Below are 12,687 nucleotides of genomic sequence, written 5' to 3'. Positions count from 1 at the left end.
CTGCTCCATGGAAACAGGCAGGCCGCCTGGCTCCCAAGAGGCCTCCCAGCCTGGCATTTGTTACAGGGAATTATCTCCAAAAGCCCCAGTTTCCGGAATTGTAAGTTGAAGGTAGTAACAGTGGTTCCTGAAAGATCAAATCAGACAATGTTCATAAGGTACTAAGGATAATACTGGTTCCTAATAAATGCTGGCTATGTGGTAGCTGTTATTAATGTCATTACAAACTTATTACTCCAATTTTTTATTCTTTCCTTATGCTATTATTTATTACAGATAATAGTATGGTAGTTATATGACCTTGAAATACACAGGTAATTACCATCCCACTAGATAAGGCCATCATTTGTAATAATCTGTTTTCATCAACACCCTTGACAATGAGCCATTAGTGACAAATTTTACTAACTCAAATTTATAAAAATGGAACAGAAGCAGCTTAAGCAATATTACCAATGTGATACAGTAAATCAGTGACTTAGCTGAGTACAAGACTTGCATCTCAGAGTCCTGTACTCTAGCTAGGATGTCCTGCTAAGATAAAAATAGCTATTTAGTTATTTTACATTCTTATTTATAAGCAATATCATGAAGCATAATCTCAACAATGATTTAGACTGATTTAATTATAGAAAAATCTATATTTGCAAACTAAGGACAGCCAACATTGAAGGTACAGAAGCATTTAATAAGTAATTATTAAATATTATAACAAAAAATATTATTACAAATTTTTCACAAGTTGATACACTTATTAAAAAAAAACCTCCTGATCTTCCATACCTATCACACTGGAAGTGTATATGTTTTATATATTTGACCTTACTTTCTGCCCCTCCATAATACTAATATAAATACTAGTGATATTAATAGCTAATTTTATTCCTTTTTCCTTACACCTTCCCTGCCTTGAAGGTCTCCAGCTTTCACTTATAAGACATTACATAGAAGAAGGATATAAATTGGTGAAGAGTCTACAGAGTGAACATTTATCCATCCCAAATACCATAGTAGGAACCAGAAAGTCCAGACAACTAGAGGCAGTAAACATCCAGACTAGGGGTTCCCGGATTTAGGGTTCAGGGCTCAGTAAATTTTCAAAAAATTGGGGGGATGGGCATCGAGATGCCACCATCTAATTTGCCAAGTAAGGACATTTAAAACAGCAACTACTACCATATACTAACATTCTTTACTAATAGAAAAAATGTGAACTTTAAGAAAAACCAGGTAGGTAGGACAAAAACATCAGAGTAAAGGCAATTAACAAGAAATGATAAGTGATAACCCTAAATCATTTTCTCATTTTGTTGGAGACCAATGAAAATGAACTGGCCTAATTCCGTGGACTGGTCTCTGAGAGCTGCTCCAGAGACTTCCAAAGAATCATTTGGGGGCCAAATAAGTGTAAAATACAAACATAACCAGAGGACATTTATTGAGGGGTCACGCTGTTCCAAACCCTGTGCTAAGGAGAGATGGCCTACTGCGGCGTTTGCATGGAGGGGCCTGCCCCTGCTGCTTTCTGATTCTAATCACCATGAAACCATTACGACTCAAAAGATCTCACTGCTGAGCTGGTGTTTCCAAAAACATGATCTCTATATGACATTTTTTTTCTTTTTTTTTTAAACATCTTTATTGGAGTATAATTGCTTTACATTGTGTTAGTTTCTGCTGTATTCTGTATGAAATTTTAAAACTCCAGTATAACAAAGACTTGAGTGGCTCTTTGGAGGCCATTGCAGCAGAATCTAGCCACAACTAGGATTCAAAGTTCTTTCACAAAGGGACAGAAAGTTACCAGACTTTTTGCCACAAGCTTCTGTGCTATGACAAAGCACTGCTTTGACCAGTGTACTGGCCCTGGTCTGAGACCACAAGAGCCAGCCAGTTATGACAAATCAAAAATAGCCCCATAATCTAAATCAAGAACACATGGAGAATGATCCCCCTGAGTCACCCAGACCCATTTGCTACATACTTTATTTTTGGATAACTTTAGTGGGTACAGAAAGTGTTTCATTTGCTGGTTTTTCCTCTTCAAATAAGAGTACAAAGAAAGGAACTAAGTCGTGTGGTTTTGTTTAACTTACTATGAAGGTTGCATCTAGTATGGATGATGTGATTCCTCAGCTTTGGAGAGCCCATGGCTAGTTGGTTGGGATGATGTGTCTCTCTGGACTCCTTAAACTGCCAAAAAGATCTTGGCTCATAATCTGTTGCATAAGAAAATTTTGTTCCGAGGACTACGTGTTTATCGTTCCAAGATCTTTGTTGCCATTCAGAGTGAGAAAACACAAGCAAATGAGAATGTTGATGAGGAACAGAATGTGGTAGAGAGCTTGTTTGCCTTATTTAAGCTTATTTCCTATTTGAGATTTGAGTTAGTTGTATAAGTGTTTATAATTTGCATTGTAAATCTTTTTTATTTATAAATTCATTTTTATTTATTTACTTTTGGCTACATTGGGTCTTCATTGCTGTGCACGGGCTTCTCTAGTTTGTGGCGAGCGGGGGCTACTCTTCGCTGCAGTGTGTGGGCTTCTCATTGCGGTGGCTTCTCTTGTTGCGGAGCACAGGCTATAGGCACGCAGGCTTCAGTAGTTGTGGCACGTGGGCTCAATAGTTGTGGCTCATGCGCTCTATAGCACAGGCTCAGTAGTTGTGGCGCAGGGGCTTAGTTGCTCTGTGGCATGTGGGATCTTCCCGGAGCAGGGCTCGAACCCGTGTCCCCTGCATTGGCAGGCGGATTCTTAACCACTGCGCCACCAGGGAATTCCCTGTAAATCTTCTAAATGTTTCATTTTAGCAAATGTATTATTATCCTTGTCCTTAAAAATGATTTCTGTGTTTCTTCACCATCATCTGGTTTTCCTACCACTCCAAACATGTCCTATAGTTCTTCTTCCATTCACTGCTGCTCAGCCTTCTCTTTGTTCTTGTAAAATGCCAAGATCCTTCTCACCTTAGAGCCTTTGCATTCACTGTTTCCTCTGCTTGCAGTGCTCTCCCTATCATCTTTACAGAGCTGGTTCCTTAAATCTCTGTTCAAAATAATTCATTGGAGAAGCCTTCCCTGACCACCTTGGCTGAAATAACCCATCCCTATCAGTCACTCTCTAGTGCATTGCCTTATGTTATTATCTTTACAGCTCTTATGAATGTCTGAAAAGATCTTGCTTACTTATTTGTTAGCTTACAGTTTACCTTCTCTAGAATGAAAGCCCTGTGAGAATAGGGAGTTTGTCTTGTTCGTTCTTATAGCTCAGCCCTGGAATAGTGTCTGGCACATAGCAGCACTCAATAAATATTTGTTGAATAAATGAACAAAAGGACAGAAGAATTCACCAGCTTTTTCATATTTTGTGACCTTTATCCTGGAGAGTTCATGACTAAATGGCACAAAGGCTAAAGTATGTTCCTCGGTTCTCTTGATAATTTTATCAGTAGATATAGGCCAAATGACTGATGATGTCAGTTGTCTGGCATGGCTGTCTGTGATTGGTCATATCACTAAACAGTTGTCACATCTCCACTTCACTGAAATTATGTCGCTTAGTCTGAGAGAGCAATCAGATAAGAACACAAATAAAACTTTAATATAAAAAGGAAAGGTTAGATACTGTGATTTAGGATAGATAAAGACTTCTTTTTTTTTTTTCGTAGCTTGCAGGATCTTAGTTCCCTGACTAGGGATGGAACCCATGCCTCCTGCAGTGGAAGCATGGAGTCCTAACCACTGGACTATCAGGAAAGTCCCAAGACTTCTTAAAATAAAAATATCTAATTTAAATCAACAGCTAACCTGAATATTATTTGTAGAAAAAAACCCACTGAAAGCAAAAGGCCCATTCTTTTTCATTTGTAAAATATTGATATAGAAGTTCCAATCAGTTAGAAAGGTAAGAAAAAGAAATAAATGATATAACTATTTTAAAGTAGAGACAAAATTATCTTTATAGATAACAATTATCTACCAGGAAAGCTTAAGATAATTTTTTAAAAGGACTAATAATGGAGTTCAGTGAGGTACAGTTAAGAAATTATAAGCAGAAATAGTTATTTAGGAAACATGAAGGAAAAAAATAGCTAAAGAATGTTATAGATATTACTAGACTAGCTACAGTTTTTTTCTTTTTGTAGTGTCCAAACATGGCATTAATCTTAGACTGCAGAATATATGACTGTGGACTTTAATACAATATTGTGTTTCCTATGAAAAAGCATAAATTATCACTTGTTCATTCTGCTAACATTTATACTTCTACTCTATTTATAGTTCTGTACCAAGAACTATGTAGAAAATAAAGGTAAAGGAAGAAAACATGGTCCGTGTTCTTGAAGACTTTATAATCAAGTTGGGAAGAAATAATGTACACATGTGAAACTACTAGAAAATTTCTTCTGGTAACATTTATTTAGTAAGTACTTATTCAGCATCTAATGAGAAGGTCCCTTTGCAAGTTGTATGTGGAACAGTGGGTGGACTTACCATAATTATGATTAGAACTCAATCATTGCCATCTGTGCAAGCCATTGGGGGAATAAGGCAGAAACCTTTATAACAATAAAGCAATTAAGCTGAACCTTGAAAGAGGAAGGAAGGCTTTCCGTGAATAGAGATAGACCAGATGGCATTCCAAGTGGAGGGCATGACTTTGGGTAAGAAGAGAAAGTATAGGATATGTTTGTGAACACTGAGTACTCCTGTTTGGCTGGCGCACAGGCAGAGAGGAAAGGGAACTGGCAGGTAAGACCAGAAGGAGAGATTGGAGTTCAGGTCTCAGGATGGGGGTCTTGCATTCCGAATTGCAGTGTTTAGATTATAATTGTTGAGCCTTCAAACATTTCCAAATAAGGAAGCAACCTTACAGCTCAGTTATAGGAACATTTGATGGCAGCATATGGGTTGAATTGAAGCATTCAATTCAGGATGGAGGGTCTGTTAGGAAGCTTTGGAAAGATAAAAGAACAAATAAAATTTTAACGTATAAAGGAAAAGTTAGAAATGATTTAGGATAGACAAATACTTCTTTAAATTATCTACTTTAGGGCTTCCCTGGTGGCGCAGTGGTTGAGAGTCTGCCTGCCGATGCAGGGGACACGGCTTCGTGCCCCGGTCCGGGAGGATCCCACATGCCGCGGAGCGGCTGGGCCCGTGAGCCATGGCTGCTGAGCCTGCGCATCCGGAGCCTGTGCTCCACAACGGGAGAGGCCACAACGGTGAGAGGCCCGTGTACCGCAAAAAAAAAAAAAACAAAAAACAAAAAACAAACAAACAAAAAAAAATTATCTACTTTAAACTAACAGCTAACATGATAATTACCAGTAGAAAAAAATACAATACTAAAGGCAAGAAGCCCATTTTTCCCATTTGAAAAGTATTGATCTGGAACTTCTAACCAGACCTGAATTAGTCTGGAGTAGACCCGAGAGACACTGCAGAGGTGATACTGAAGGACTTTGGCACCCAGAACAGTGCCTGGCTTTTAATAGGTATTCAGTAAAAATTCATCAAATGAATGCTTTTCTGTCCTCCCTTTGTAAGTTCTCAGGGGTAAGACCAATTGCCTCTCTCTCTCTCTCTCTCTCTCATTCTCTCTCTTCTTTACTTTTTCCACACTACACCCCCCAGAGTCTGGCATTCAATGAATGCCACCTCCTAGAGATGTTGCCTCATTAGAGGTGTGTCCTTAATGAATGTCACTTCATTAGGTATGGGATTGAGAGAGATGGAGGAGTGCAGAAGTATTCAGTTTTGAACTTATTTCAATGTTAGTGGCATGTTTTCTTTCACAAATATTAATAGGGAATTTAGGAGAAGGGGCTGGTTTGGGGGAGATGATTTGTAAACTTTTAAACCGATGCATTTGAAAGACTAGGAGAATTACCTAGATGATGCGATCCAGTAGGTGGTTGAAAATATGAAGATAGAACTCTGTAAATAAGTTGGACTAGGGGTAAAGATCTGGGACTATCTGCATAGAGATGTTAATTGAAACAGTAGGAGTATTTGAGACCACCAGAAAGGAGGTATACAAAAGGAAGAGAAACTGAGTTGAGGACAAATCTTGGGACATACCTGTGTTTTAAATGAGGCAAAAGAGCAGCCAGCTGAGGAGATAGAAGTAAGTTAGAGTTGGGAGGCAAACTGTATTCCAGTTGCTCCACAAAGGGAGAAAATTTTCAAGAGTAGTTCACAGCTGCATCAAATTCATTAGGAAGATTAGTGAGGCTAGAATTCAAGAAAAGCTGTTACATCTGGCAGTTAGCGTGAGCATTTCAGCGTCTACATATGTGTGGAGGGAGTGTAGGAAACAAAATCAGATTTGAATGGACAAGGTATGAGATAAAGGGAGTAAAGATTACTCTCTCAAGAAATTTGGTGGGCAAGGGAGGGAGGAGAGAGAAAAGATAGAGGTGTTTGACTAGTTTCTTTGTAGATGCCCCACCATTAAGTGAATAACTTGCCCAAATTTTCAAACTACACACTAGTGCTGTTGAGCGTCTATCTGTCTATAAAGTCCCGTGATATAGTCTGTTGCCAACAAATAGTTGCTGCTGACCTCCTGGAGCAGCAGCATGGACTGGGTTCCATGGAAGAAGACGCAGAAGTGTAAATATAAGGACAGCAAGTTGAGAGAAACTACATATGAAGCAGCAAAGAACCATACAAAGAGCAGAGCCAGAAGTAATCAGCTTGGTTCCTTAACATCACTGACCCCGTGTTTTGTGCCAGGCACTGGGATCTGGCTAAGGGATGAGTCTGGAGGGCGAGTATGGTCTCTGCTTCATGGTGGGATGAGTCTACTGATAGCTTCTAACCTGGAATAGTGAGGGGCTGGAATAGGGAGAGATGTCCCTAAACTGAATTTGGTTTTAATGAGTCAGAGGGGGGAAGAGGAGGCAGCTTTCAACCTGTGGGACCCCCTTGAAGACAACACAAGCACAAGGACTGCCTTCCTGTGGGCCAGCGAAATCCCCTTGTGACCGCAGTGGATGTGGAGGGTTTAAAGGCGCACGAGATTACAAAGGTGATCCTGAAAGCTATTCATTGACCGTGAATAGCTACCCCTCCTTAAAGCCTGAAGAAATTGTTTCTTTTCTGCTTGTTTCTGTCTCTCCCCCACTATTTCTCTGAGTTGAAAGCAGAACTATTCTTCTTTGTCATGGTCACACCACTGGTTAGGAAAATCATTTCCTGCCAAAATAAAAAATAAATACATGTTCACAATCTATGATTTTCACGTGAAAGTCCCTCCCAAGATCGGGCAGTGCTTGGCTATTCACCTTTTTGGAATAGGAAGAAGGAGGAGCTCACCATAGTCATCAGAATCCACCCACTCTTTTACCCACAAACTGCAAGGAGGGTACAACAGCCTCCCCAGATGCCTTGTTATCTTTTGTCATCTTTGTCATGAGACCAAGACTGTGCTCCTTGAAGACCCATGTGATTCAAAGAAGTTGGTTGAACTTTATCCTTCTTAATACCACTTGATATCAGACCCTTTTCTTAAGAGCCATTTCATTTTTAATATTAGGGTTAAGCAAAGTGACTGCTAAGATCCCTTCCAAGTATAAAATACATTAGGGCTGGGTGTTAACTAGTGAACTCTCTCTCGAGGGGCACTATTAGCTTGTTTACTCCACTAAGTCTAAAATACAGGGAAACGAGGCTTCCAAAATTCAGGAGAGCATGGTTGTAAGGAAGTGACTGTATAATATTCTACCACAGGCCCTATTTCCTCAGGATAAATGAGAAGCAGAGATGTCCACTGAGACTGAGGACTGTGGGTCTAGGCAGTAATTTAGAGGACTCACGCGAGTTCTTTCACCTGTGATATTCCAGAATGACATCCTTGAGCTTAATGCGGTACTTTGCACATCTTGTTTGATTAAAAGTTTACCAATAAACACAAATTCTCAGGAAAGTTCTGAAGGCTTGGAAACTGTAATTAGTATGAGATATTCAGTGAAGAGTGGCAAAGAATCCTGTCATCCAATCAGTCTTTAATATCTGTGAAATGGATGTGCTAACAGCTGCTGTCTAGAAAATCACAACCATTCCAATGAAGGTGTCAGGTTAATGAGTTTTGAAGAATCCACAGCATGACATTTCTATTCAGTATGGATCAGATAACTAACTTTTGGGATTTCTCTGGGGTCATATGGGATTTTTAATGTATAAATTCAAGGGGTGGATCTAGGAAAAGGCCTAATGTCCAGCAGCAAAAACAACATAGTCTTCTTAGGCATCTCAGCATGATCATCTCAACTCTGGAGAAGGGACTAGCTAGGTGGATGTGTGTTTTTGGTCTTCAGTTTTACCCCCAAATTTGTATCACATAAGACTGTAGAGCCCATCTGGCTGGAGTCTCTCCCTTGCTGGCTGGAATGGCACGTTGCAGGAATAGTGGGTGAATCCTCAGGAGGAGCTGAGCCAACAGCTCGCAAAGAAACTAAAGCTCTCAGTTCTATAACTGCAAGGAATGGCTTGACCACATGAGTGGTTGGAGAAGCAGATCCCTCTCCAGTCAAACCTTCAGATGAGAGCCCAGCCCTGGCTGACACCTTGGCTGCACCCTGTGATACCATAAGCAGAGAACCAAGTCAAGCCATGGCCTGACTCATGACTCACAGAAACTGTGAGATAATACATGCGTGGTTGGATGCTGCTAAGTCTGCAGTTATGTTGTTACACAGCTATAGAAAACTAATACATATTCCCCCGATGTCTGCTGAACCTCCTCCCTCAGGCCTACATTGACACTAGAGTCCCCCAGGGTATGCCTAAGGGGATTATGGAGAGAGAAATAACGGGGGGGGGGGCAGGTGAGAGAAGGGAAGCAATAAAGGTTAGTCACCCACTCAGCTTTTCTAAAATGGAATAGGTTAGAGCATACTTTTCTGAGGCTGTGAGAACAGCCTTGTCTCACCTCAGGATTACACTGAGCTCCAGGCCATGACTAACTGCTCCTCAGAGGCTTATCTCCATCTACTCCCCAACAGAGAATTAGGAACCTAAGATCACCCAGTTCAGAAAAGGCTAATATGTAACACTTATATCACCACTTTCTAATGCAGCACCCATGGCAGACATAACTAATCGATTACGGTCATTCCAACTGAGCCCCTTCACAGAGGACCACAGAGAAGATGGGATTTACTCAAGGTCACCCAGCAAGTCACTGAATGATCTAAGACAAGAACCCAAAATAATAAAAACAAACAAACAAAAAAAAACAAAGTAAAATAAAATGATTTTTTTTTTTTTTTTTTTTTTTTTTTTTTTTTGTGGTACATGGGCCTCTCACTGTTGTGGCCTCTCCTGTTGCGGATGCGCAGGCTCAGTGGCCGTAGCTCACGGGCCTAGCCGCTCCGCGGCATGTGGGATCTTCCTGGACTGGGGTACGAACCCGTGTCCCCTGCATTGGCAGGCGGACTCTCAACCACTGCGCCACCAGGGAAGCCCAAAATGATTTTTTTTAATTAAAAGATAAGACAAGAAAAAAAATTTTGTATCCAAGACTCAGAAGCAAATGGTGCAGTTGTGCTATGGTGATGAACACCCTGGAGATAGAGAAAGATTTCTTTTGGCATCATTGTTTCTGGCAGCTATGGGCTCATGGCTCAGGTAGGCAGGTTGCTGTCAATGAGATGAACCAAAACCATACATTTTGTGAAAAGTGGTCTCTGTTCCTGAGTAGAATCTAGATTCCCTTAGCAGAGGCTAAAGCCAGGAAGAATTCTCACTTTCATTTACAATGGGGCATTTTCTGATTCCTCTATTTTTTTCTTCCTCCTTTTAAGTTAAGTGTACCACAAAATATTTGGCAAGAGTCAGCCGTAGTGTAGGGACTCAGAGCTCTCACTCACTGTGTGTTACAGGTTTCTCACAGGCTCTCTCTCCGTGCTTTACAGAGAAAGCAGGACCAAGGAGAGGGCCTTCCACCCTCCACCCTACCCAGTCGCCACTGGAGACCTTACCCCTCCCTGTTCCAGACTACCTGCTGACCTTGTGTTGTTTATTTTCTCCTCCCAATTGGTGCTTGAAGCTTACTTTAATTCAGTTTCACCTGGATACAAATGTTAATGGGACTACAGCCCTATTTCTAGACATGAGAACTTGAATCTTTCACTCTGTCCAGATCTAACCAATGGAGATGTGGCAGGGGAACAGTTTGCTTTGAGTGAAGCTTTCCTTGTTCTCTTAGAAGAAGGTTGGGTTTGCTCTGGCCACCTGATCAAGTCTGGAGTTCCAGGGTTTCACCTTGCCACCTATTTCAGTGTGAGCTTGATAAATCCACGTGAATTCTGAGAGATTACCGTATTTCTAAGATACTCAGTTACTACCAGTGTAAAAGGGGGAATAATGTTCCTCCTCTTTTGGGGTTGTTATGAGAATTATGAGCTAAGGTACTGGAAAGTGCCTGACACAGTGCTTCTCAAGAGTTTGGCTTTTGTCAGCTTTTCTTTGAGCTTCTGAAAGCACTCTTTCTCCTGAAAAATGCTCGAGGATGCAAGTTCAGAGTGACACATTCTCTTAGTATCATGAGGAATACAGTTAATGAGAAATGACTTCAGTTTACTGCATCTGCTAGTAATCCTGTGATGCCATCGCAAAACAAAAAGCACATGACTACTCGTAAGCCTGTGGTACCTGAAAAAGAAATTGGATTTTGACTCAGAAAATTAGGCTATACAGCTAATCGCTCTGATCCAATAATGCGGCCCTGCAGAATGGCATCATCAGCCCTGGGACACAGAGGAGGAGGGAGGGCGAGCAGGGAGAGTAAGCACTCAGGGAAGGGAAGCAGCTGCCCAGTTCTCCAGACACACAAGCCAATTAAAAATTCATAAGGAGATGTTTTATATCCAATGTCTAATACCACTGCTGGGTCACAAGCTGCTCTGAGCCAATCAATAGTATTCATCATCCTGAAAGGAACTAGTGATTGCATGTTTATGAGAACTGGGATGTTTTCCAAGCCAAGGCCAGTTTCTGGTTACTTGGAATGTGTCACCCTTAGAAATATAGAACTTATTTTGAAAATGGAACCCAAGACCTTTTAAAAAATTATTCAGAGAAGAGGAGGAGAGGTACTTTTCAAATCTAGGGGGGAAGTGTTTAAATTCATTTTTAAGTCAACTGAAGGACTAGTTTTTAAATTGAAGCTACTTTTTTGTTTCAATCTTTGGTGGACAGTCTTTGTATATGATTCCTTTTTACTTAGATCTAGAATTTTTTCTTTTTCTTTTTTTTTTTTTGGCGGCGCCGTGCGTGGCATGCAAGATCTTAGTTCCCTGACCAGGGATTGAACCTGTGCCCCCTGCAGTAGAAGCACAGAGTCTTAACCACTAGACTGCCAGGGAAGTCCCTAGAACTAGAATTTTAAAAATAACACTTTAGCGTACGTGTTCAACTCCTCCAAATACAAGTGGAAATGTATGAGAGTGAAATCACAAAAAGAAAAATAAATGGAGTCCACTTTATCATTATACATCACTAAGTTCCAGGTTGGTTTGATTTTAAAAAGCTTTTAAAGATCATGGAACTTCAACTTGAGTTTCATGGTTTACTTTTTACACAGGCAATGATTTAAAGGCAGAGGGAGGTAGAGACAGCAAGATGAGTCTTAAAGGTTATGTGCTCAGAAGTCTGCTGAGGATTTCAGGGGAAACCACACCACAGTCTGGTTAGATGGGAAAAGCACTGAGAAAACCAGGGCTTCCAGGTGTGGCTAAATGAGAGCACTACCTGAGGTCTTCAAAGTAGATCCTATTAAACGCCATCCCCCCACGCTCACTCACAGGTGCATTAAACATCAAGAGCTCACAAATGGAAAGCCTTGGAAAATCAACTTATGAAGCAGGAAGGTAGGAAAGGAAGAAGGTCAGAATGGGATAAGGCTTTCATCCTCTCCCTGGTGATGGTGTCAGGAAAGAAGCTGTGCCCTTGCATCTGTGTAAATAAATAAGATTTCTTTTAATGGCTGTGAAAATAACAGAAGACCATTGTAAAACAAAGAAAAAAAAAGTAAAAAATAAGAAAAGAAAAATCATCCATAATTGTACTGTCCTGAAAAGTCTATTTAACAAGATGGAGTATTTTCTTCCAGTCTGTTATATCTGTCTTGATATAGATATAGGAAAAAAGATATAGTACATTGGAATTTTTCTGTAAATAGTTTTATATCCTGCATTTTCAATGCATATTTATTTTATAATCATTTTCACATGTCAGAATTTTCAGATGTGGTATCTTATTGTTCAGTTAGGAGTCTGTTAAAAGAATATGCCATGCATTTGCAATCCCCCAGAGTCAGTTCATGCAGGCATTTATAGCCTGCCCATCTCTGTGCATTGAACCCTTACTTGACTGTTTATTTCTGTTGCCACCACTGAAGCCTGCCCCTTTTCCCACTTACCAATTATGTGACCTTGGGAAGCTTCTTAACTAAGCTTCGGTCTCCTCACCTATAAATGGGGATAATTTTATAGAGTATTACATAATGATCGAGTAAAAGAATATATGTGTTAGTTTCCTCCCCTCTGCTCTTTCTTGGTGTTCAGGCTTCTCCCAGAAGCAGCTATAGAGTAGTGTTTAAGAGCTTAAGCAAGTAACCTAGGCTCTCTGTGCCTCAATTTCTTACATGTATTTTGGGAATAATGGTACCCATCTCT

At 40.4% G+C, this 12,687-nt stretch overlaps 1 protein-coding gene across 15 annotated transcripts in view; it reads left to right on the top strand.

Annotated features, from left to right (window-relative positions):
- Positions 1-12,687, top strand: part of LOC132509720 (uncharacterized) — a 93,510-nt gene that overhangs the window by 31,204 nt on the left and 49,619 nt on the right. For 2 of the 15 annotated variants that reach the window (XR_009537122.1, XM_060131088.1), the window contains exon 3: positions 4,283-4,424. The exons of the other annotated variants lie outside the window; for them this stretch is intronic. The gene's annotated coding sequence lies outside the window, so the exon portion shown is untranslated. The remainder of the gene's footprint in view (positions 1-4,282; positions 4,425-12,687) is intronic. 15 annotated transcript variants of the gene reach the window in all.

This window comes from Lagenorhynchus albirostris, chromosome 2 (assembly GCF_949774975.1).
Source record: "Lagenorhynchus albirostris chromosome 2, mLagAlb1.1, whole genome shotgun sequence".
Lineage (NCBI taxonomy): Eukaryota > Metazoa > Chordata > Mammalia > Artiodactyla > Delphinidae > Lagenorhynchus > Lagenorhynchus albirostris.
The sequence above is the reverse complement of the archived record's forward strand: the minus strand, read 5'-3'. Positions and strand labels throughout refer to the sequence as shown.